Below are 26,788 nucleotides of genomic sequence, written 5' to 3'. Positions count from 1 at the left end.
AGCTGAGATTTGAGAGGTATTTATAGGCCTCAAGAGGATTCAAATTTGGGCTCCAAATTTGAATTCTCGTGGAGTTCCTGATGCTGGCGATGCCACCGCCTGCTACTGTCAGACATTGACAGTGCTGGACGGTGCCACCGCCCAGCCCAAGCGGTGCTACCGCCCAACTCTCGGGCACTGGGCGGTGCCACCGCCCAGCCCAGGCGATGATACCGCCTACAATGTTTTCAGCCCAACTACAGTGTTTTCAGCCCACTAGTTGGGCTTCAATCTTGCCCCAAACTAGTCCGAACTTGGGCCCAATTGGCCCCTACTTGGGTTATAGGATTAACACCTAATCCTAACCCTAATTAACATGCTAACTATGAATTTAAAGACATTTTCTAAGCTATTACAAAGTTCGTAAGTCAAGACTTCTTCCGGCGAACTTCCAACGGTCTTCTGTCGAACTCTTGAACTCCCAACGAATCCTTCGCGCTTGACTCCAACACTTTGTTTCGCTTTATGTCTTCATCGTTATCGTAGTTAATCCTGCACACACAATCCAAAACTCTACTCCGATCTAGACAATTGTTACAACGCGAATTGACATTCTGTTGCCCGGCACGTCATTGGTTGGCGCTTCGTCCGATTCTTCGGTGCATCGTCCTCTCTTGCGGCTTGTTACCCAATCGGCGGTTGACCTCCGCAACCCCGATATCCTTGGCGCAATTCCACTCTTGGCCCGATGTCCGACGTCCGAAGCCTTCTGTCATCCAATATCCTAACGTGATCTCCTCCGGCGCAACGTCAATTCCTCCTGCGTTAACTGTCTAATCCTGATCGAGTAGACCTGCATCACCCAAAATGCAGTTAAACATCTAAACACAATCAATTAGTTTCATCATCAAAATCTGAGATTCAACATGTATTACTATGGATTTTGTTTCAGGACTACCCAGAACCTCTAAAAAGCAATATGCTATTTGGGTTATCATTGATAGGTTAACAAAATCTGCACATTTCCTACCGATTAATATGACTTATTCGCTTGATAGACTTGCAGATTTATGTGTCAATGAAATAATAAGACTTCATGGTATTCGAAAGGAGATTATCTCTGATAGAGACTCCAGATTTCTCTCTAGATTCTGGAGAAGATTACAGGAATCTATGGGCACTAAAGTAAAGTTTAGTACTGCATATCATCCTCAGACTGATGGTCAGTCAGAAAGAACGATTCAAACACTTGAGGATTTACTTAGAGCCTATGTTATGGATTGGAAAGGTGAATGAGATAAAGATATTTCACTTATTGAGTTCACTTATAATAATAGTTATCATTCAAGTATTCAGATGGCTCCTTATGAAGCTTTATATGGGCAAAAGTGCATAACACCTATATGTTAGGAGGAAGTTGGTGACAGAAAGTTGTTAGCACCGGACAAAATACAAGAAACTACCGAGAAAATTCAAGTTATAAGGAAAAGGTTAAAAACTGCTCATAGTCGTCAAAAGAGTTATGCTGACAATAGAAGACGAGATATTGAGTTTGAAATCGGAGATTTTGTATTCTTAAAGGTCTCCCCTTCCAAAGGCATTATAAGGTTTGGGAAGAAAGGAAAGTTAAGCCTAAGATTTATTGAACCTTTTGAGGTTCTTGAGAGGGTTGGTTCTATCGCTTACAGGATTGCCTTGCCACCAGCATTGTGCCATATCCATGATATATTTCATGTTTCGATGATTAGGAAGTATATACCTGATCCTTCTCATATCATTGAGTATGAGCAGATGGAGATCAATAAAGATTTATCTTATGTGGAAGAGCCCACTCAAATTGTTGATAAAAAGGAAAAGATCCTAAGGAATCGGGTCATCACTCTAGTGCAAGTAATTTGGAGTCATCATTCTGGAGAGGAAACAACCTGGGAGCTAGAGGAGGAAATGAAAAAGGTTTATCCCCATCTTTTCATCGATAGAGGTATGATAAATTTAGAGGACTAAATTTTTCTTTTAAGGGGGGGAGAGTATAACATCCCTCATTTCTGAATTTTCGTATAAGTTTCTAGTTGTAATGTAAGTATCTGTTTTAAATTTCATAAAATAACAAAAATATGAATCTGAGAACTTATTCATAAGATCTGGGGGATTTGTTCAAAAAGAAAAAAAAAATCTGAGGACCTATATGTAAACCCTGAGGACCTAATTGTAAATATAATAATACAAGGACTAAACTGCAAAATGCATAAAAATACAAATCCCACCGTTTAAGCCTCTCTGCCTTCGTTTAAGAAACCAGAGAAGGTAGCTACGTGGATGAACAGAGAAAGAAAGAAAGAAGAAGAGGGAAAAAAAAGGGGGGAAGAAGAAGAAGAAAAAAAAAAAAAATGGGGCTTTGAGGTTTCTTACTCAAATCTTCTCAATTGGGGTCAAAATTCTCAAAAGCAAGTGTTCTAACCCTATCCTACAGAAGTATTAGTCTATGTTCCTATATTGATTCTAAAAGATTTATTCTTAGAACCTGACATTTCTCTCTTTGGACATAAAACTAATGATTTGAAATTTTTTTGGTAAATTGACCCCTATACACTTTTTCAGTTATAATTTTTAGCACCAAATGTGGATTCAGGTAAGACCTAGCTCGTTTGAAATTATACTCTTATATCTTTCTTTTGACACTGATTTTGTAGATTTTGGACACCGAATACTTACCCAAACGTCTGTTTCAAATGAGCCTATAGATGCTGCAGAACAAGGATCAAAATTTCTGACCTTTCGATACTAAAATATCTATAAGTCCCTATTGGAAATTCTGATTTATACCAAACTAACTTCGTTAAAAACTAGACTTTTAGACCTTTCTTTTGACATATAGATTGAAAATTTTGGAATTCAAATGCCTACCCTATTATCTGTTGAATCTGACCCTATGAATTCTGCAAAACAGTGATTTTGTTTTTGACCTTGTGTTACCAAATCAAAGGTAACTCCTTGTTGGAAACCATGATTCGTACGAAACTTATTTCAACAGAAAATAGATTGATATATCTTTCGACAATAGCCTTTTGTGGGTATTGGAGCATAATTGATAATCTGAAGTATTTATCCAATGAGCCTCTCGATTCTGTCAGAAAACGAGCTTTGATCGATTTCGCATCTTCTATTTTCGTTCGTTTGGAAATAGATTTTGTTCAGTTCCCTTCACTCAATTGTGGCTTATATTAATGTTTGAATTCTCATTTGCTCTTGTCTATAAATCATTACCATTCCTGAACATATTATGTAATGTTTATGCTATATCACATTGACTTATATAGGCACATGTATAACCCATTGTTCCGCATTTGCTTTCGATGTGTGCCTATTCTAATTTCATTCCTTTGGATATCGAATTCATCTAACCTTTTCATTTGAATTGAGTTGTATGTGATTGCTTGGATTCCATGTGTGCCCTTACTTTCATTTCCTTTCAAATCTGAATATAATTGTGAAAGATTATTGCTTACTTCGTATTGACTCGTAAAGGCACATGTACGTTTGTTGTTCCGCATGTGCTTCTGATATGTGCTATTCATTGTTTATACTATCCTTTTGTACTCTGGTCTTTGTGGGATATTGTGAACCTTCGCCAGAAATGGTGAAGGGAGTTATGCATAGAGCCTAAGATGCTCTGCCGGCCCCTATGACTTCACTCAGACGTGGGTGGATGGAGCTCCCAAACGTGGGAGACTTATGTTTGGTGGTCATTCAGAAATGGATGTACCATATTATGTTATGGTCCCACTTCACCTTCTGTATGATATGGTATCCAGAGCTTTGGTTATGTGTTTCTATACGTGCTTTGGATACGAATGATATGAAAGTAACGTCGAATTCGATGTTTGAGCTTATGTTTCGTATTCGTTATTGATATGCTCCGAAATGGTCTATATGCCATTGATATGTTCCAAAATGTCCCTTTTGTCATTGATATACTTCGAAACATTTCATATGCCATTGATAAGCTCCGAAATGTTTCATTCGTTATTGATATACTCCAAAATATTTCCTATGCCATTGATATACTTCAAAATGCTTCACATACCATTGATATATTCCGAAATGTTTCATTTGTCATTGATATGCTCCGAAACATTTCATATGCCTTTGATATGCTCCGAAATATTTCATTTGCTATTGTTATGCTCCTAATGTTTCATTTGTCAATGATATGCTCCGGAACATTTCATACGCTATTGGTATGCTCCAATTACTCTATGCTTCATTTGTTTTGGAACCAAATATGTTTCGATTGAAATAACACATATGATTTGTATCTAATGATATGTTACCTTAAAAATTCTTGTATTCTGTCTTGTATTATGATAACTTACTTGTTTGAAACCGTTCCTTCTATTCTGAATATGCTTTGTCACTTGCTAAGCTGTTTTTAGCTCACTCCGTTGTTATATAAAATCTTTCTGGTCAGCTTGTCACTCTTTGAGATGTTTGAATTGGGCTGAGGCAGTGAAGAGCTATTCAGAATTATGGGCAAGTCTTATTGGTTTTTATGTTATTGTTGTATAAGTATATTTTGTATGTAATGAAATGTTGTCGATGAATCGAAATGGATATACCTTGTAAAAGTGTTAGGCGGTCTCTCTTATTTAGAATTTCGAAATGTCTAGTCAAGTTTACGATGATATGAACTTGTAGTAAATGGTTGGAGTTCTGATTGTATAAATTACTTAGCTTATGGATTTATAAATGTTGTTCATGTTTGATAATTTGGCTTGGGTTGCCATAAATGTGAATTATCAAGTGATGTGATATATGATTATAAACTGCACAGGTTTTAAAGATGTGAATTTGATATAATGTTTTTCAGTGTCCTCAAATGTGTGTTTGGATCCTGGATGGATTTGTGATAAAAATTTTAATATCGATATATTTTTTGAGGGGCATGACAGAGGTGGTATCAGAGCCGACCTAGCATTTGGGTAGGGTGAGAGGGCTCGAGTAGGAAAGGGCTATCCGTGGATGGAGTCAGAGAACTCATCACGGCGTGGAGCCACCACTGAGTTAATCCTCACATGCACTATGCTAGGGTTCGATCTGGGATATGTTGGACCTTGACGATGATGTCAAGCTAATTGAGTTGGGGATAATGTAACATCTCATTAGTCCCACATCAGAAGTGGGCAATGTGTATAATTAGCTTATAAGGGTCTGATGAGTGTATTACATTAACTCCCGCTTAAGCATTTTGGTCCGTGGTTGATGGACCAAAATGGAGTTATTGGCCAGTTGGCTCATCAGACTCGGGTCGTGACATTTGGTATCAGAGCCGACCTAGCATTTGGGCAGGGTGAGAGGGCTCGAGTAGGAAAGGCCTACCTCATCACGGCGTGGAGCCACCATTAAGTTAATCCTCACATGCACTATGCATTAGCTTATAAGGGCTTGATGAGTGTACTATGTTAACTCTCGCTTAAGCATTTTGGTCCGTGGTTGAAGGACCAAAATGGAGTTATTGGCTAGTTAGCTCATCAGACCCGGGTCGTGACAATACCCATCAGAACTCCTTCTAACTCAGTGAATTATTATCTCTGTAATAATTCACTTTAATCATCGACTACGGACGTACTAGGCCACTACGCCGTAGTCCCCAGACAATATAGGGGAATCCAATCCATTGGACCTGTCTATCCTCAGTTACCGTGTACCTATAGTCCCTCATCCATCTAATATCCTAGAGACCGTATATCGAGCATGGTGCTGTCAGACCCATACGGTTTCTACTCGAGTCTCGCTCTAATCAGATTCTGAGCAAGAACACATGGAATATTTCTCTCGTGTCCCTACATGAGCAACTATGAGACCAACTGCATCCATCATATGGACGGGTATACAGCACACCAGTCTGTCCGGTTATCATGATGTCCTTCTCGAGTAACCTATGACCGGGATTATTTAGGATATATGTTTAAAGGTGAATTGATCTCATTATCGTGATCTCATCACGATCTGATTCCCATTGCACAAATCCATGGATATCACAATATATATATGCATTTATACAATAGTTATAAAGTGATATATGCCAAAAATATAATAAGCAAAAAGATTCTGTATTAAGTCACACGTGCCATCACTCATGTGATTGGCTTGCTAGGCACCTATGACTAGCAATCTTCCACTTGACCTAAAGCCAATCACCTATGTGTTTGAACCCCATCATACCCCTGTGACGCTCAAAGACAATCTGAGACAACGGCTTTGTTAGTGGATCTGCAATGTTATCTTCGGATGGAACTCTTTCCACTGCTACATCTCCTCGGGTTACGATCTCTCTGATAAGTTGGAACCTCCTTAGAACACTTTTGATGAGACCCGGGTTCCCTTATTTGAGTAATCACCCCGTTGTTGTCGCAATATAGGGAGATCGGCTCCTCTACCCGGCACGACTCCCAAATCTGTAATGAACTTCTTCAACCAGACTCCCTCCTTTGCTGCATCTGATGCAGCAATATACTCCGCCTCTGTGGTCGAGTCAGCAGTGGTATCTTGCTTGGAACTCTTCCAGCACACTGCTCCTCCATTCAAGTTGTACACATACCCTGAATTCGACTTGCTATCATCGACATCAGACTGAAAACTTGAGTCAATGTAGCCTTTAACCTTAAGGCTATTACCTCCATATACTAGAAAAAAATCCTTAGTCCTTCTCAAGTACTTAAAGATACACTTTACTGCTTTCCAATACTCCAAGACTGGATCTGCCTGATACCTGCTCGTGACACTCAGAGCATGCGTTATATCAGGCCTAGTACATAGCATGGCATACATGATAGACCCTATTGCTGAGGCATAAGGTATCATATTCATGTTCGCCCTTTCTTCTAAAGTGATATCCCATGTCTCATCAGTATAAGACCTCTCTTGAAATTTTCCATGCCAAACCTTTTGACAATAGTTTCTATGTACCTGGACTAGGACAAGCCAAGCATCCTCTTAGATCTATCTTTATATATTCTAATCCCCAAGATATAGGATGCTTCCCCTAAGTCCTTCATGGAGAAGTGTCTAGATAACCAAGCCTTTACTATGGATAGCATTCCTACGTCATTCCCAATGATCAGGATGTCATCCACATATAACACCAAAAAGGTGATAGCACTCCCACTTACCTTCCTGTACACACAAGACTAATCTTCGTTCTTAACGAAGTCATAAGATCTGATTGCCTCATCAAATCTTATGTTCTAACTTCGGGAAGCTTGCTTTAGTCCATAAATGGATCTAAGCAACCTACACACCTTATCTGGGCAGTTCTTGGACATGAATCTCTCAGGTTGCATCATATACACCTCCTCGAGGTTCCCATTGAGGAATACGGTTTTCACATCCATCTGCCAGATCTCATAATCATAGTGTGCTGCAAAAGCCAATAGAATTCTGTTGGATTTTAGCATTGCTACGGGTGAAAATGTTTCGTCATAGTCAACACCTTGCCTTTGACGATACCCCTTAGCCACTAGCCTTGCTTTATAGGTCTCTACCTTTCCATCTACTCCGATCTTTTTCTTAAAGATCCACTTACAACCGATGGGTATAATACCTTCGAGCGCATCAACTAGGTTCCAAACCTTATTAGAGTACATAGAATCCATCTCAGAATTCATGGCTTCTTGCCACTTCCCGGAGTCTATACTCATAATAGCCTCCTCGTAGGTCTGAGGATCAATATCCTCAACATCCTCTCCTCTAATATGTCCCACATATCTCTCAGGAGGATGGGATACTCTATCATACCTGCGTAAAGTTGAAACTTGTGTATTAAGTACCTGAACAGACTCGGGCTGTAGAGTGGTGCTTGAGCTTGGTTCTCCAACCTCGCTCAACTCTATCATTCTCCCACTGTCTCTGCCAAGAATGTGTTCCTTCTCAAGGAACACTTCTCTCTTAGCTACAAAGACCTTTTGGTCTTCGAGATGATAGAAATAATACCCACAAGTTTCCTTGGGGTATCCCATAAATTTGCATCGCTCTGTCCTTGATTCTAACTCATCGGGGTTGTGTCTTTTAACATGGGCAGGGTAGCCCCAAATCTTAACAATCTTAAGATCAGGCTTCTTCCCTTTCCATATCTCATATGGTGTAGACACTACCGACTTAGTTGGAACTCTGTTCAGAAGGTAAGCTGCAGTTTCTAGGGCATATCCCCAGAATGAGATGGGTAGGTCAGCGAAACTCATCATGGACCATACCATATCTAATAACGTACAATTTCTCCTTTTAAAGACACCATTGAGCTGAGGTATATAAGGAGGTGTCCATTGGGATAATATCCCATGGTCCTTGAGAAACTGAGTAAACTCTGTACTTAAGTACTCACCTCCTCAATCTGATCGAAGAGTTTTGATACTCTTTCCAGTCTAGTTCTCCACCTCATTCTTATACTCTCTGAATTTCTCAAAGGCCTCGGACTTGTACTTCATTAAGTACACATAACCATACCTTGTGAAATCATCAGTAAATGTAAGGAAGTAGGAGTAACCTCCAATGGCATGAGTTGACATGGGTCCACATACATCACTATGTATAAGTTCCAACAACTCAGTGGCTCTCTCTCCAGTTCCACTAAATGGAGAGTTGGTCAGTTTTCCACGAATGCAAGGCTCACAAGTTGCATATGACACATAATCGAATGGATCTAGATATCCATCATTTAGTAACTTTTGAATCCTTCTTTCATGGATGTGACCTAGCCTACAATACCACAGGTATGCACTGTTCAACTCATCTCGTTTCCTTTTGGACACATTTATATTCATGATATGTGGAGTAGTGTCTAACATAAATAAACCATTATGCAATGTTCCTTTCGTGATGATCTTATCATATAATAATATCGAACAACCATTGTTCTCAAAAATAAATTTATATCTACTAACTATTAAACATGAAATGGAGATAATATTTTTGATAATAGAAGGAACAAAATAACATGCATCTAATGCAATAAAAGCTCCACTAGGCAGATGTAGGGCAACCTCGCCAACAGCTACTATAGTAACATTTGCTCCATTACCCATCTTGAGGTCCATCTCGCCTCTCTCTAGTCTCCTAGGCTTTGCCAGAACCTGCAACGAATTGCATATATGATAAGCACTACCGGTATCCAATACCCATGTGTTATCATAAGAGTCTGACAAATGGAGACTGATCTTGAATGTACCTGAAGCTTCATCAAGCTTTTGTTTCGTCCTTTCTGCAAGGTACTCTTTGCAGTTTCTCTTCCAATGCCCATCTTTACTACAGTGGAAGCACTGGCCTTTGTCCTTTGCTGGGTCTTTCTTAGCAACCTTTGCTTTACCTGGTTTGCCCTTGCCCTTTGCCTTCTTAAGGGACCTTTCTGCTTTCCTTTTCTTTTTGGTCTCACCAGTGTAGAGAACTGGCTTCTCTTTCTTAATAGTACTCTCTACCTCCCTCAACATATTGAGGAGCTCGGGGAGAGTCACCTCAAGCTTGTTCATATTAAAATTTATTATGAACTGTGAAAAGGAATTTGGTAGGGACTGAAGCACAATGTCCACACACAAGTTATCCTTAGGACCATTCCTAGACCTATGAGTTTCTCTATCCACTCAATCATCTTTAGGACATTGTTCTAAACCGGTGTCCCCTCAGTCATCCTAGCGCAGAGGAGGCTCTTGGATATCTCATATCGCTGAGTCCTTCCCTGTTCCTCAAACAATTTACGGACATGTAGGAGAATGGATCTGGCATCCATCTTTTCATGTTGTCTCTGTAACTCAGGAGTCATAGAGCCTAACATATAGCATTGAGCAAGAGTGGAGTCATCAATGTACTTCACGTAGCGAGCGATCTTATCCTCGTTTGCCCCTTCTTCGGGCATAGGCATCACTGTATCAAGGACGTACATGATTTTCTCCGCTGTGAGAACAATTCTCAAGTTACGGAGCCAATCCGTATAATTTAGACTAGTGAGGCGATTGACATCAAGTATGCCACGTAAGGGATTTGAAAGCGACATTTTCTGGAAATAAAGATGTAGTAGAAATGAATAACATGCAGATTTTGCAAGAAATAAACTATCAAGATATGGACTTCTATCTTAATATGCTCACACTATTTTACTAATGAGTCACGCGACACCCTCAGCACGTGAAACGGAAGTCTCCGGCAGACTTCTAGTGGGGATCAGGATCCAATCAGCGTCTTATTGTAATCTCGAGAGACTCGACCAATCACACTAAGCCTAAAAGGTAGGCAACTCTTGCCGATCACAACTCCTTGTGATTCCTGTCCTGTTCGGCCTCCGAATCACCATGGCCTCGAGGGACTCGACCAACCATGATGCTCGGTTAAGTCAACACCTTCGTTACAAGATGAGTCTGATTTGATGATATACCCTTGAGGGACTCGACCAAGCATACCATGCCCTCAAGTCACTGGTGACATCTCTATGTCGTAAGCAAGATAGCGAATCGCGATATAGGTGAGTCTCGAGGGACTCGACCAACTCAACCTACACCGGGAATCGGTTCCTACTTATAACGATGGAAGGCCACGTGGGTCAATCTAATTGCCTCACGTTTACCGACTTAATATTATCGAGAGATTATTCTATGATTTGGTCTCCTAATATGACATGTCACACATATACATATTTAATATATATCTACATCGCATGTAAATATATATACATATTTAGTATGTGTATAAGCAATCACATCAGATGTTCATGGACCCCAACCTAATATGATTAGGCCCGAGCCAGTAGGCCTAATCACTCACATCAAGATCTATGTGTACAACGGTGCATCTCCATGCCCTGTGATCATCCATCTCGTCCTCGTCGGTTCCGTCGACATTTTGATGCATCGCGATCGTCCATCTCGTGGGTCCCACTATCGCATCCACGCTCCCGCTGCGCCTCCTCATGTGATTACAACTTAATCATAGGCACGCAGGCCCGACAATAAACAAGAAATATAATTGAGGCTCGCAGACCTCAATAATAATAATCAAAAGTTCACACATCACACGGTCCATGATCATCCATCCACGCATCATACATCAAATGTATAAATAATCATCATCATGTAGGACTACTAGATAATAATAAAAATAATAATCAACTAAACCTTTTAATTAATTAATATTTTTATGAAATTAGGGACATGTAGCGAATTTCTCAATTCCTAAGGATATTTTCATAATTTAGATAAAAGATAAAAACTGGAATTTCTCAAATTCGCAGGGGCAAAACTATCCTTTTGCCCAAAACCCTAATTCCTGCTTACTATTGCTGCCGCCGCCACCCTGCTGGCGGCGCTGCCGTTGCCGGTGGGCGCCCCCCCGCGGGCGGTTCTGCTGGTGGGGCAACGCCCGTAGGCGGTGCTATCCCGCCGGGCGGCCACCCCTGTGGCGCCTCACCCCGTAGGCTGCCAGCCCCGCCGGACGTAAGCCTGCTGCAAGCAGGCCACCGGCCGGCTACTGCAGACGCATCCCCTATGCTGCCCGCCTTCGGCTGCACTGTACGCACGCAGATTGAGGGCAGCAACTGTTGCTGCCCTTCCTAGTTTTTGCGTCAACGATTTTGACGTCAAAATTCTTACTAAACACAACAAACGCAGTTCAAAACCAATCATTCGCACGAACAACCTGGCTCTAATACCACTGTTGGGAAATCTTGGGGGCAACATCACATGCGCAGCGGAAGAACAAGAAAACAAAATCCCCGATTCCCAAAAAGATGTTCGCCGTCGTGCGAAGATTGGTGCACAAAATCCGCGAAACTTAAAACTGCGTATAGAGTAGATTGTGTTACCTAGGGAGATCGTATATCCCTGTTTCCTTGCAGATCCTTAGGAGAGGGTGAAGGAGGTCAAGCGTCCTCCTCTCTAGTGGTGATCCACACAGCAGGGTTGTGACGACGCTCCTCAAAACTCCAGGCCTGCTCTGAGGTGGAGAGGGAGAGGAGAATAGGAAAGGCAAGCAAAGGCTCTAGCCCATGAGGCTCTGAATCCCTCCTATTTATAGAGGTCCCCTGTTAAACCCTAATGGGTCCTCCCCTAGTGGGTATTGGATCTACATCCAATAAGACAAGAGCTCCGTCGGATATCTCATATCCGAACCTCTACTCATCGCAATGCCTACCATATGTGTGTGACCCTCTAGGCCCAATATCGAGCTGGCCGTGAGTCATACCCATCAAACATAGTCTTGGAGACTATGCCATGACGGTTCCACCTGTTGGGTCACTGTTTGGGCCTTTCACTTACCCCAACACAGCCTAATTGGCCCCTAATTGAGTTGGCCCAATTTCAACCCAATTATGTACTAACTATGAATTTCAACCCAACGTGATCTTGGTCTTGACTCCGGCGCAACACCTGCTGCATATCTTACTTCCATCGTAGTTAATCCTGCATATGTAAAACAAACTTCGATTTAGATAATTAATACTAAGCATTAATCAAGTTGTCCGGTATGTCCTTGGTCCCTCGACGCTTTGTCTGATTCTTTGGTGCATCATTCTCTCCTGCGGCCTATTGCCCAATCGGCTAGTTGACTATGCAACTCTGATATCCTTGGCGCAATACCCGCTCTTCTTGGGCCGATGCCCGAATCTATGGCCCGACGTCCAATCTTCTGACATGTTCCTCTGGCCCAACATGATTTTTCTTGCTTTAATTGTCTCATCCTGATCAAAACATCCTACGTCACTTAAAACGTAGATTAAAACATAAACATAATTATCAATTGGTTTCATCATCAAAATACGAGATTCAATAATCTTCCCCTTTTTGATGATGATAACCAATTGATGACGAAGTTAAACTTAACTCCCGCAGTTTAAACAAACTCCCCCTATCAATATGTCGTATTGATAGAAACTCTTGGATTCAAAAATCCAAGCAACATTTCATGATAAAATCATGACATATAATCAACATACTTTGATGAGATAAATATTTCATGAACATAAGGAATTACATAAAAATCATATCGTGAAAAGATAAAATCATGTGAATACTAAAAGATATTATTCATTTTGACACATCTCCTCATAAAAAAAATGAAAGGAATTCTTAGGTGATCATGATATAGATAAAATTCATTCAATCTTGTAGGAGAATAAGATATTAATTCAAGCATATAAAATTTCTCAATTCATTATGAATCATAAAAAAAAATTATGGTTCCAAAAAATCATGATTCATTTAGGAGTTCGCCAAGACGATCGTCGTAAGTCCAAGAGTTCGCCGGAAGTTCACTGGAAGTTCGCTGGAAGAAGCTCGCCAGCCCTGGCGGTGCCACCGCCCAGAAGCTCAGTCTCTGAGCAAAGTCAAGCAATGGTACCGCCCCTATCAAGCGATGGTACCGCTTGAGCTTGATCTCCGAGCGAAGTCAAGCGATGGTACAGCCCCTGTCAGGCGATAGTACCACCTGAGCTCAGTCTCCAAGCAGTGTCAGGCGATAGTATCGCCCAGTTCTGGTGGTGGTACCGCCAGGACCCCGAAAATCCAGGAGATGACACTTTTGAGCTCCAAATTCAAACTAGTTGGGGCTATATAAACCCCACCCTTTCCTGCATGAAAGGTAACTGAAAGTTTACATTTATTCTGAGAATTTGAGAGCTTAAAAGTGTTGTAAAAGGCTAGAAGTTCTTCTCCCTCTTTTCTTCTAAGTTTTGATCATTCAAGAGAGGAGTGAAAATATGTAAAGGTTGTCTCCTAAGCCCGTCAAAAGGAGTAAAGTTGTAAAAGGGTGGTTGGCCTTCACCTATTAAAGAAAGGCCTCTAGTGGACGTCGGTGACCTCATCGGAGGAGGAAGCCAAAAGTAGATGTAGGTCAAGATTTACCGAACCACTCTAAATCTTGGTTTGCATTTACATTATGCTCCTTATCTTAACTGCAAACTACCTCCATTGCTTTACGTCAACTATACTTCCATTTACTCTTAAGTTGAAGAACTTTCCAAAATGGTTTTCATCGAAAATAATTTTTTTAATCGACGAAAGTTTTCTGCTACACTAATTTGTCACGCCCCCACAAAATATATCGATAATATTTAAAATCTTCATCACAACTAACCCAGGATCCAAACACACATTTGAGGTCACTAAGAAAACATTCAGATCAAAATTTTCACTTCTATAATCTACCAATTCATAACCCTGTGCAATTCATATACATAGCACACATCACTCGATAATTCATACAATCTGAACTCAACTCATCAAAATAAAAACCACAGTGTAAATCCACAAGTGGGGAATTCTATGCAGTCACCATAATCATTGATTTACCATAAGTTCATATCATTACACGAATTTAATTTAACATTCCAAAACCCTATACATGAGGGATCCATTAACTTACACAAAATCCACAGGTTTAGATTCATAGTCACATTTCATTAGATGCAAGGTAGCTCATACACAACTACATATATGCTAACAAAAGTTCTGCCCAACGTCTTCTAAACTTTCCACTGCCTCAGCCCATTCTTAACATTTAAGCAAGCGATACGCTATCCTGAAAAATTTATCAACACACGGGGTGAGCATAAAGAGCTCAGCAAGTGACTAACATATCCATATCAAAATGGTACAATTTTCAAATAGATATAGTTTCAAAGCACAAAGCAGAATATACGATTTCGTAGACATAATATCATTAGGAGCAGAATCACAATTTGTCCTTTCAATCATGCATATTTGGTTCTTGACAGATGGAGCATAGAGTAATTTGGAGCATATCAGAAACAAAGGAAACATATCGGAGCTTATCAATGGCATACAAAATGTTTCAAAGCATATCAACGGCATATGAAACATTTCGAAGCAAAATCATCAGTGAATGAAGCCTTTCAGAACATATAGGTACACATATCGTACAAGAGCTCAAACGTCGTCCTTGACGTTGCAATCATATCAATCTTATCCAGAGTATGAACAGAAATAACTCACCAAAACTCTGGATGTCATATCAAACATATAGAGGGTGTAGTGGGATCTCAGTCAGAATGTGATTCATCCATTTCTGAATGACCACCTGACAAAAGTCTCCCACGTCTGGGAGCTCCATCCACCCACGTCTAGGTGAAGTCAAAGGGGGCCGGCAGAGCATCGCAGGCTCTAATCACATACCCACAAAGCGGGCAACAAGCGCATACCCTTTACCATTTCTGGCAAAGGTCCAGAATATCCCACATAACGGGACCCCACAAAGCGGGCAAATAGCGCATACCCTTTACCATTTCTGGCAAAGGTCCAGACAATCCCACACACCAGAGTACAAAAAGGGCAGTTTCAACAATAAGTAGCATATATCGGAAGCACACGCGGAACAACGAAGCTTACATGTGCCTTTTTAAAAACAAATGACGCAAGGATACAAATCTCTCACAAATGTAATCATTTTAGAAAGGAAAATGAAAGCAAGAGTGTACAGGGAATCCAATTATAGTTAGCTCAATTCAAATAAAAAGGTTAGACGAATTCAAGTATCCAAAGGAATAGAACAGAATAAGCGAAATCGACCAAAGCTCGATTTCGGACAGAATTCCAGTGGCACATCAAACATATATTTCAGAATAACAATTATGCTCCAATACCCATAATAAGACTATGGTCGAACCATATATCAATCTATATTCGGATGGAACAGATTTCATATGAAACAGGGCTCCCAACACAGAGTTACCTCAGATTTGGTAACACAAGGTCAAAATCACAATCACTGTTTTGCAGAATTTATAGGGTCGGACTCAACAGATAATAGGGTAGGAAATTGAATTCCAAAATTTCCAAACTGTATGTCCAAAGAAATATTTTCAAATCTAGTTTCAAATAAAATCAGTTTGGTTCAAATCAGAATTTTCAACAGGGAGTTATAGGTAATTTAGTATCGATAGGTCAGAAATCTTGAAGTCTGTTTTACAGCATCTATAGTCTCATTTGAAAAAAATGTTTGGGTAAGTATTCGGTGTCCAAATTCTACAAAGTCGGTGTCAAAAGAAAGACATCAGAGTCTAATTACAAACAAAAATAGTTCCTGCCTGAATTCACATTTTATGCTAAAACTTATAGCCGAAACAGTGTATAGGGGTCAGTATACCGAAAATATTTCAGAATCCATGGTTTTAAGTCCAAAGAGAGACATATCAGTTTCTAAATAGAAATCTTCCAATTTATTTTGAATCAACATAAAAACAGAGTCTAATACTCCTGTAGGATAGGGTTAGAACACTTGCCTTTGAGAATTTTGACCCCCAATGAAAAGATTAAAGCAAGAACCCCAAAAGCCCCAATTTTTGTTTCTCTTCTTCTTCTTCTTCTTCTTCTTCTTCTTTCTTTCTTTCTTTCCCTGATCACCCACGAGCTGCCTTCTCTGCTTCCTTAAGAACGAAGGCAGAGAAGCTTAAGCGGTGGGATTTGTCATTTGGTGCATTTTGCAGATTAGTCCTTGTTTTTATCATATTCACGATTAGGTCCTTAGGGTTTACATTTAGGTCCTCAGATTCTTTTTTTTTTTTTTTTTTTTTGAACAGATCTCCCAAATCTTAAAAATAAGTTACCACTAATCCATACTCTATCTCTTTTGTCAATTAAAATAGATGCTTACATTATCACCAAAATTATACGAACATTCGGAAATGAGGGGTGTTACACTCTCTCCCCCTTAAAAGAAAAATTTAGTCCTCTAAATTTATCGTACCTCTATTCGATGAAAAGACGAGGATACACCTTTTTCACTTCCTCTTCTAGCTCCCAAGTTGTCTCCGCTCCAGAATGATGTCTCCAAATTACTTGAACCAGTGGAATGACCCGATTCCTTAGGACTTTTTCTTTCTTATCAATAATCTGAATAGGCTCTTCCACATAGGATAAATCTTTATCGATCTCCACCAGCTCATACTTAATGATGTGAGAAGGGTCATATATATACTTTCTAATCATCGAGACATGAAATATATCATGGACATGGCTCAATGCTGGTGGTAAGGCAATCCTGTAAGCAACAGAACCAACCCTCTCAAGAACCTCAAAAGGTCCAATAAATCTTGGGCTTAATTTTCCTTTCTTCCCAAACCTTATAATGCCTTTGGAAGGGGAGACTTTTAAGAATACAAAATCTCCGATTTCAAACTCAATATCTCACCTTCTATTGTCTGCATAACTCTTTTGACGACTCTGAGCAGTTTTTAGCCTTTTTCTTATAACTTGAATTTTCTCGGTAGTTTCTTGTACCTTGTCCGGTGCTAACAGCTTTCTGTCACCAACTTCCTCCCAACATATAGGTGTTATGCACTTTCGCCCATATAAAGCTTCATAAGGAGCCATCTGAATACTTGAATGATAACTATTATTATACGTGAACTCAACAAGTGAAATATCCTTATCTCATTCACCTTTCCAATCCATAACATAGGCTCTAAGCAAATCCTCAAGTGTTTGAATTGTTCTTTCTGACTGACCATCAGTCTGAGGATGATATGCAGTACTAAACTTAACTTTAGTGCCCATCGACTCCTGCAATCTTCTCCAGAATCTAGAGAGAAATCTGGAGTCTCTATCAGAGATAATCTCCTTTGGAATACCATGAAGTCTTACTATTTCATTAACATATAAATCTGCAAGTCTATCAAGCGAATAAGTCATATTAATCGGTAGGAAATGTGCAGATTTTGTTAACCTATCAATGATAACCCAAATAGCATCATGCTTTTTAGAGGTTCTGGGTAGTCCTGAAACAAAATCCATAGTAATGCATTCCCATTTCCATTTAGGAATATCTAAAGGTTGTAACAACCTTCCAGGTCTTTGGTGTTCTACTTTGATTTGCTGGCAAGTCAAACATTTTGAAACATACATTGCAATTTCTTTCTTCATGCCTTCCCACCAGTAATGACCTTGAAGATCTCTATACATCTTAGTGCTTCCAGGGTGTAGGGTGTACTTTGAAGTATGACTTTCATTTAGGATTTGATTCTTGATATCTGGTTCATTTGGTACACATACTCTCTCCCCAAATCTCAATAGGCCATCCTTTGAAACTTGAAATTGTGGCTTCAATTCCTTTTCTACTTCACTCCTCAAGTAAATTAAATGTGGATCTCATAATTGTCCTTCCTTAATTTGTTGAATAAGATCAGATTGCACTTGAATAGAGGCCATCAATATCATCGAGTCTTGCTCTTTGCTCAAAGCTTTCAAATCAAAACTTTCTTCTAATGACTTCCATTGCTTCACGACCAAACTAGCCATAAAACTTGTAGATTTCCTACTAAGTGCATCAGCTACAACATTGGCTTTGCCCGGGTGATAACGGAAGGCACAATCATAATCCTTCAGAAGTTCTATCCATCTTCGCTACCTCATGTTTAACTCTTTCTGAGTGAAAATATATTTTAAACTCTTGTGATCAGTGAAGATTTCAAACTGTCGACCATACAAATAATGTCTCCAAATCTTCAGGGCAAAAATAATTGCTGCTAATTCCAAATCATGAGTTGGATAATTCAATTCATAACCTTTAAGTTGCCTAGAAGCATAAGCAATTACTCTCCCTTCCTGCATCAAAACACATCCTAGGCCTTTTCTTGAAGCATCAGTATAAACTACAAATCCCTCACTACCACTTGGAATAGTGAGAATAGGGGCACTAGTCAATCTTCTTTTTAACTCTTGAAAACTTTGCTCACAATCATCACCCCATACAAATTTCATATTCTTCTTAGTGAGTTTGGTGAGAGGTTGAGCAATTCGAGAAAATCCCTCCACAAATCTCCTGTAATAACCTGCCATGCCCAAGAAACTTCTAACCTCTGTTACATTTGTTGGTACTTCCCATTCAACTACAGCTTCTATTTTCTTTGGATCAACAGATATACCCTTCCCTGAAATCACATGGCCTAAGAAAGCAACTTCATTCAACCAAAATTCACATTTGCTGAACTTCGCATACAACTTCTTTTCTCTTAGTATGGACAATACATCTCTCAGGTGTTCCTCATGCTCCTGATTACTCTTTGAATACACCAATATGTCATCAATAAATATAATTACACAGATATCCAAGAGCGGTTGAAATATCCTATTCATTAGTTCCATAAAAGCTGCAGGGGCATTTGTCAGACCAAAAGGCATCACTAAGAATTCATAATGACCATATCGAGTTCTGAAAGCTGTTTTTGAAATATCCTCCTCCTTGATCTTCAACTGATAGTAACCTGACCTCAGGTCAATCTTAGAGAATACTTGTGCACCCTGCAATTGATCAAACAAATCATCAATTCTAGGTATGGGATATTTGTTTTTGATGGTCACCTGATTCAACTGTCTATAATCAATACAAAGCCTCAATGTTCCATCCTTCTTCTTCACTAATAGTACCGGAGCACCCCATGGAGATACATTGGGTCGTATGAAACCCTTATCTAATAATTCTTGTATTTGCTTCTTTAACTCTTCTAGCTCGAGTGGTGCCATTCTGTAGGGAGGCTTAGATATTGGGGTTGTACTGGGAACTAGATCAATAGCAAATTCACCCTCCCTATCTAGAGGTAAACCAGGCAAGTCATCTGGAAATACATCAGGGAATTCTTTGACCACTGAAATTTCATCTAGGTGGGTTTCCTGATTTGAATGCTCCTTTACACACACCATATAACAAAAACAACCTTTCTGCATAAGACGATAAACTTGAAGTGCTGATATCAAGCAAGGAGGCAAATCATGCTTAATGCCCTCAAAGAAAAATATAGGCTGATCTGGTATGCAGAAAGTAATTATTTTTTTGTAACAATCAATACTAGCGTGATGAGAAGATAACCAATCCATGCCAAGTATAATATCAAAACCCTGGATCTCTAGGAGAATCAAATCAGCAAGGAGTTCGTGGTCTCCAATAGAGATCAAACAAGATGGGTAGACCAAGTTTGTTGCCAATGAATCTCCAACAGCAGTTGTTACATATAACATATAGTCCAGGGGTTTAGGTAGAATATCCAAGTGACAAGCAAAGTATTGTGAAACAAAAGATAAGTTGGAGCCGGGATCAAACAAAACTTTTGCATTTCTTTTAGAAACATGAAGAATACCTTCCACCACTGATTTAGAAGCTTTAGAATCTTGTTCAGTGATAGCGTACACTCTAGCATGGACTGAGGGTCTAGGAGATAGTGGCTCTTTCTTCCTATTCAGTGGGCAATCTCTTATTTGATGACCTAGCTTTCCACAACCAAAACATGCTCCAGTCACCCTAAAACACCGACTTGTTTCATGATTTAATCCGCATTTTGCACATAACTGAGTCCTCCCCAATGGTTTCCTTTTCTCAAATCCAGATGTCTTAAACCTCTTGTTACTATCTTCATATTCATTTTCTCTCCTGCTTTTGCTAGTAAATTTGCCCCTTTTGTTCTTGCCAATGATTTCTTGAATTTCCTCCATGTCTCTTTCAATTTTCAAGGCTCTTTCTACCGTATTAGCATATGTTTGTAATTTTAAAGCTGACATTCGGCTTCTTATTGCCGGCCGCAATCCCCTTTCAAACCTTCTTGCCTTTCTAGATTCATCATCAGTCATATGTGTGGCAAACCTAGAGAGCTCAGTGAATTTAGATTCATACTTTGTAACCGTCATACTTCCCTGGATAAGATTCAAGAACTCCAGTTCTTTTTGCTCTCTCATGCAATCTGAAAAATATTTGTCGTTAAACTTTTCTTGGAATAACTTCCAAGTCATTGGCTCATGTTTGATTTCAGACATCCTCTTAATCATTCTCCACCAGTGTTCAGCTTCTCCTTCCAGCATAAAGGTGGCAAGAAAAACCTTTCGTTCATCAGAGTAACTTAAGGCATCAAATATTTTCTCTATCTGCATCATCCATCGTTCCGCCACCATTGGATCAGACTCACCACTGAAACTGGGAGGACTAAGCTTCTTAAACGGTCCAATTCCCAACCTCGTCTGGTTTGATGTCTCTGTCCCATCATTATTTCCTTGTTGGACAGGTTGTTGTTGTTGTTGCATCACTTGTGCCATAGTCTCCAAAGTCCGCATAATACCACTCAATTGATCAGCAGTAGATGCAACAGGAGAACCAGATGATCTCGTCATCCTCGCTTCCTAAAACATCAAAAGAACATTTTCTTTGATCAATCTCGAATGACAGTCAATAAACCTCAAATAAAGATACTATTCTTAGTGATTCTCAAATCATGCTCTGATACCACCTCTGTCACGCCCCCACAAAATATATCGATAATATTTAAAATCTTCATCACAACTAACCCAGGATCCAAACACACATTTGAGGTCACTAAGAAAACATTCAGATCAAAATTTTCACTTCTATAATCTACCAATTGATAACCCTGTGCAATTCATATACATAGCACACATCACTCGATAATTCATACAATCTGAACTCAACTCATCAAAATAAAAACCACAGTGTAAATCCACAAGTGGGGAATTCTATGCAGTCACCATAATCATCGATTTACCATAAGTTCATATCATTACACGAATTTAATTTAACATTCCAAAACCCTATACATGAGGGATCCATTAACTTACACAAAATCCACAGGTTTAGATTCATAGTTGCATTTCATTAGATGCAAGGTAGCTCATACACAACTACATATATGCTAACAAAAGTTCTGCCCAACGTCTTCTAAACTTTCCACTGCCTCAGCCCATTCTTAACATTTAAGCAAGCGATACGCTATCCTGAAAAATTTATCAACACACGGGGTGAGCATAAAGAGCTCAACAAGTGACTAACATATCCATATCAAAATGGTACAATTTCCAAATAAATATAGTTTCAAAGCACAAAGCAGAATATACGATTTCGTAGACATAATATCATTAGGAGCAGAATCACAATTTGTCCTTTCAATCATGCATATTTGGTTCCTGACAGATGGAGCATAGAGTAATTTGGAGCATATCAGAAACAAAGGAAACATATCGGAGCTTATCAATGGCATACAAAATGTTTCGAAGCATATCAACGGCATATGGAACATTTCGAAGCAAAATCATCAGTGAATGAAGCCTTTCAGAACATATAGGTACACATATCGTACAAGAGCTCAAACGTCGTCCTTGACGTTGCAATCATATCAATCTTATCCAGAGTATGAACAGAAATAACTCACCAAAACTCTGGATGTCATATCAAACATATAGAGGGTGTAGTGGGATCTCAGTCAGAATGTGATTCATCCATTTCTGAATGACCACCTGACAAAAGTCTCCCACGTCTGGGAGCTCCATCCACCCACGTCTAGGTGAAGTCAAAGGGGGCCAGCAGAGCATCGCAGGCTCTAATCACATACCCACAAAGCGGGCAACAAGCGCATACCCTTTACCATTTCTGGCAAAGGTCCAGAATATCCCACATAACGGGACCCCACAAAGCGGGCAAATAGCGCATACCCTTTACCATTTCTGGCAAAGGTCCAGACAATCCCACACACCAGAGTACAAAAAGGGCAGTTTCAACAATAAGTAGCATATATCGGAAGCACACGCGGAACAACGAAGCTTACATGTGCCTTTTTAAAAACAAATGACGCAAGGATACAAATCTCTCACAAATGTAATCATTTTAGAAAGGAAAATGGAAGCAAGAGTATACAGGGAATCCAATTATAGTTAGCTTAATTCAAATAAAAAGGTTAGACGAATTCAAGTATCCAAAGGAATGGAACAGAATAAGCGAAATCGACCAAAGCTCGATTTCGGACAGAATTCCAGTGGCACATCAAACATATATTTCAGAATAACAATTATGCTCCAATACCCATAATAAGACTATGGTCGAACCATATATCAATCTATATTCGGATGGAACAGATTTCATATGAAACAGGGCTCCCAACACAGAGTTACCTCAGATTTGGTAACACAAGGTCAAAATCACAATCACTGTTTTGCAGAATTTATAGGGTCGGACTCAACAGATAATAGGGTAGGAAATTGAATTCCAAAATTTCCAAACTGTATGTCCAAAGAAATATTTTCAAATCTAGTTTCAAATAAAATCAGTTTGGTACAAATCAGAATTTTCAACAGGGAGTTATAGGTAATTTAGTATCGATAGGTCAGAAATCTTGAAGTCTGTTTTACAGCATCTATAGTCTCATTTGAAAAAAATGTTTGGGTAAGTATTCGGTGTCCAAATTCTAAAAAGTCGGTGTCAAAAGAAAGACATCAGAGTCTAATTACAAACAAAAATAGTTCCTGCCTGAATTCACATTTTGTGCTAAAACTTATAGCCGAAACAGTGTATAGGGGTCAGTATACCGAAAATATTTCAGAATCCATGGTTTTAAGTCCAAAGAGAGACATATCAGTTTCTAAATAGAAATCTTCCAATTTATTTTGAATCAACATAAAAACAGAGTCTAATACTCCTGTAGGATAGGGTTAGAACACTTGCCTTTGAGAATTTTGACCCCCAATGAAAAGATTAAAGCAAGAACCCCAAAAGCCTCAATTTTTGTTTCTCTTCTTCTTCTTCTTCTTCTTCTTCTTCTTTCTTTCTTTCTTTCCCTGATCACCCACGAGCTGCCTTCTCTGCTTCCTTAAGAACGAAGGCAGAGAAGCTTAAGCGGTGGAATTTGTCATTTGGTGCATTTTGCAGATTAGTCCTTGTTTTTATCATATTCACGATTAGGTCCTTAGGGTTTACATTTAGGTCCTCAGATTTTTTTTTTTTTTTTTTTTTGAACAGATCTCCCAAATCTTAAAAATAAGTTACCACTAATTCATACTCTATCTCTTTTGTCAATTAAAATAGATGCTTACATTATCACCAAAATTATACGAACATTCGGAAATGAGGGGTGTTACATAATTCACCGACCCACACCCCACACCCCCCCCTCTTAGTGCTTTTGATCCCAACATGTAAAACCTACCTAACTGACCCCTATTAAAGAGGTGAAGAGGCCGACTATGGTTAGGGTTAGTTAGGAGATTGCTTCTTAGTGTAGGAGTCTTATTATGAGTTGGTTAGAAGTAGGAGTCTTGAGTAGGAGTCCTATTAGGATTTGAGGTTAGAAGCTCTATAAATAGTCATGTATTCATCCTCTTTTGACAAGCAATAGATGTATCTTTTTAGCAGCCTTTGAGCAGCAACTTGGAGGAAGGAACTCCTATAGAGTTCCAAGGAGGCTGATCCCCTAAAGAGAGGTCAACCCCAAGCTTAGAATCCACTAGGGTTCTAATAGATTTGGATCTATAGAGATAGATTCAAGAGGATGCTTGGCTTGTCTCAGTCTAGGTACATAGACACCATTGTCAAAAGGTTTGGCATGAAAAATTCCAAGAGAGGTCTTATACCGATGAGACATGGGATATCGCTTTCTAGGAGTATGTCTCCAAATGACTCTTGAAGAAAGGGCAAACATAGATAGGATACACTATGCCTCAGCGATATGGTCTATCATGTATGTCATGCTTTGTACCAGGCTTGATATAGCATATGCTTTGAGTGTCACAAGCAGGTATCAAGCGAATCTAGGCTTGGGGCATTGAAAAATAGTAAAGTGTATTCTTAAGCACTTGAGAAAGACTAAGGATCTTTTACTAGTATATAGAGATAGTAGCCTTAGGGTTGAAGGCTATACGGACTCGAGATTCTAGTCTGATGTCGATGATAGTAAGTCAAATTCAGGGTATGTGTATACCCTGAATGTAGGTGCAGTATACTAGAAGAGTTCTAAGCAAGATATTACTGCTGACTTGACTATAGAGGCGGAGTACATTATTGCAAAAGAGGCAGCAAAGGAGGAAGTTTGAATGAAGAAGTTTATCATAGATTTAGGAGTCGTGCTAGGTAGCAAGGAATTGATTCCTTTATATTACAATAATAACGGGATGATTGCTCAAATGAGGGAACTCGGGTCTCATCAGAAGTATTCTAAGGAGGTTTTTGTTAGGATCGGGTTGGCACTAAGAAGGGGGGTGATTAGTGCAGCAGATAAAATTATATTGGTTCGAAAATCTTTGGTTTGATTAAAACCGATTTTGGAAAGATATTAACTTGAAACACATCTGTAAAAGTGTGCAGCTAAAGTAATGAGGAAGTATGGGAGTTTGCAATAAATGTAAATAGCAAAGCAGAAATACAAACCAAATTTTATAGTGGTTCGGTCATTGTGACTTACATCTACTCTTGATTCCTCTTTCGTCGAGGCCACCGACATCCACTAACGGTCTTCCTTTAATAGGAGAAGACCAACGACCTTCTTACAATACTTTCTTTTTTTCACGGGTTTAAGAGACAAACCTTACAAGTCACTCTTTTATAAGTATTCCCTCATACACCTCCCTTGGGACTAACTCTAAGCACTAGGAGGAGGTAACTCAAAGGTTTGGCAGAGTTTACTCAGTTTTTTTCTCAAAAATTTTTGCTCATTTCTTGCTGCCTAAGTGGGTAATTTATAGGCCCTAGATGGTTTTAAAATTAGAGCCAAAAATTTAATCTTCCGAGTCTTCTGGATACGGGCAGTACCACCACCTGCATTGGGCGATACCACCGCCTATAGCCTGACACTAGGCGGTACCACCACCTAGTCTGGTGGTACCATCGCTTGACAGCCTTAGAGACTAGGTTTTTTAAGTTTTTCAACTCACAAGCAATTCTACCGCCTGACTCAACTTTTGGGTCACTGAATGAGCCTCCTAATGAGCCTAAATCAGTTCCAATTAAGGCTCAATTGGTCCCTAATTAAGTTAGCATGATTATACTAAAAGCTAACTTAATTAGCCCCCTAAACTACTTCAATCTTAGACAAATGATTATAAAACATAAATCTTTTGTCCGATATGTCATTAGTTCGTCCGGCGCTCGTCCGATCCTTTGGCGTATTGCCCAATCGGCATGTTGACTCTCGTAATTTCTGATCTCCTTGGTGCAATATCTGATCCTTCATCTCAATGCCTGAATTCATGACACAAACCTTCTGCCGACACGTCGACCAATCCTCCAGCCCGATGTCCAATCTTCTGACATGTTCACTCCGGCCCAATGTCTGATTCCTCCTGCTTTAATAAATTTGCCTCTTCTTGATTGAAGCTAGTCCTATGTTATTCAAAACGTAGATTATATCACAAACTCATCAATTGATTTCATCATTAAAATCTAATATTCAACAATCTTCTCCTTTTTTATGATGACAACCAATTGATGACGAAGTTTAAACTAAACTTCCTCTATCAATATGTCATATTGAAACAAGGCATCATTTAAATAAATGATGACCTTTTAGTCCAAGTTGAAACTACTTTAATCATATCATATGCAATACATCATATACATCATCATAATAAAATCATGAGTATTGCATGCATCATTCCAAAACATAATGTATATTTTCAAAATCACCATTACATGCATGATCATCATTCATAATTTCAAATTATCATTTCAAGCATAATATGCATGATTATCATCATATCTTCTCTCCCTTTATCATCAACAAAAAAGAAAACTGCAACTAGCAATTTTTTAGATATGCAAGCTCGTAAGATAGCAAGTTAGGACATGCAAGCTAGGAAGTTTTAGAGACGTGTAAGTTTAGCAATTCTTTGCTTCTTGAGATGGGCAAATTTAAAGATAGGCAAGATAGCACTTTTTGCTTCTCTTTTGAGATATGCAAGCTAGCAATTTTTGCTTCCTTTGCAATGTTTAAGCTAGCAAATTTAGCAAGTTTTATATCATTTTCGAACATACAAGCTAGCAATTTTGCTTTCTCTTGAAT

General features: G+C 39.3%; 1 long non-coding RNA gene across 1 annotated transcript; it reads right to left on the bottom strand.

Annotated features, from left to right (window-relative positions):
• Positions 1 to 14,298: 14,298 nt before the first annotated feature.
• On the bottom strand, positions 14,299 to 16,906 carry LOC135618455 (uncharacterized). Its single transcript, XR_010489017.1, has 2 exons — positions 16,253 to 16,906; positions 14,299 to 14,532 (listed from the first exon to the last, which is right to left on the bottom strand). It is a non-coding gene; the product is annotated as an uncharacterized LOC135618455 (long non-coding RNA).
• Positions 16,907 to 26,788: the final 9,882 nt, after the last annotated feature.

The sequence above is a fragment of the Musa acuminata genome, chromosome BXJ2-8 (genome assembly GCF_036884655.1).
Source record: "Musa acuminata AAA Group cultivar baxijiao chromosome BXJ2-8, Cavendish_Baxijiao_AAA, whole genome shotgun sequence".
In the NCBI taxonomy this organism is placed as follows: Eukaryota; Viridiplantae; Streptophyta; class Magnoliopsida; order Zingiberales; family Musaceae; genus Musa; species Musa acuminata.
Note: the sequence above shows the minus strand (reverse complement) of the source record. Positions and strands in the feature narration are given on the sequence as shown.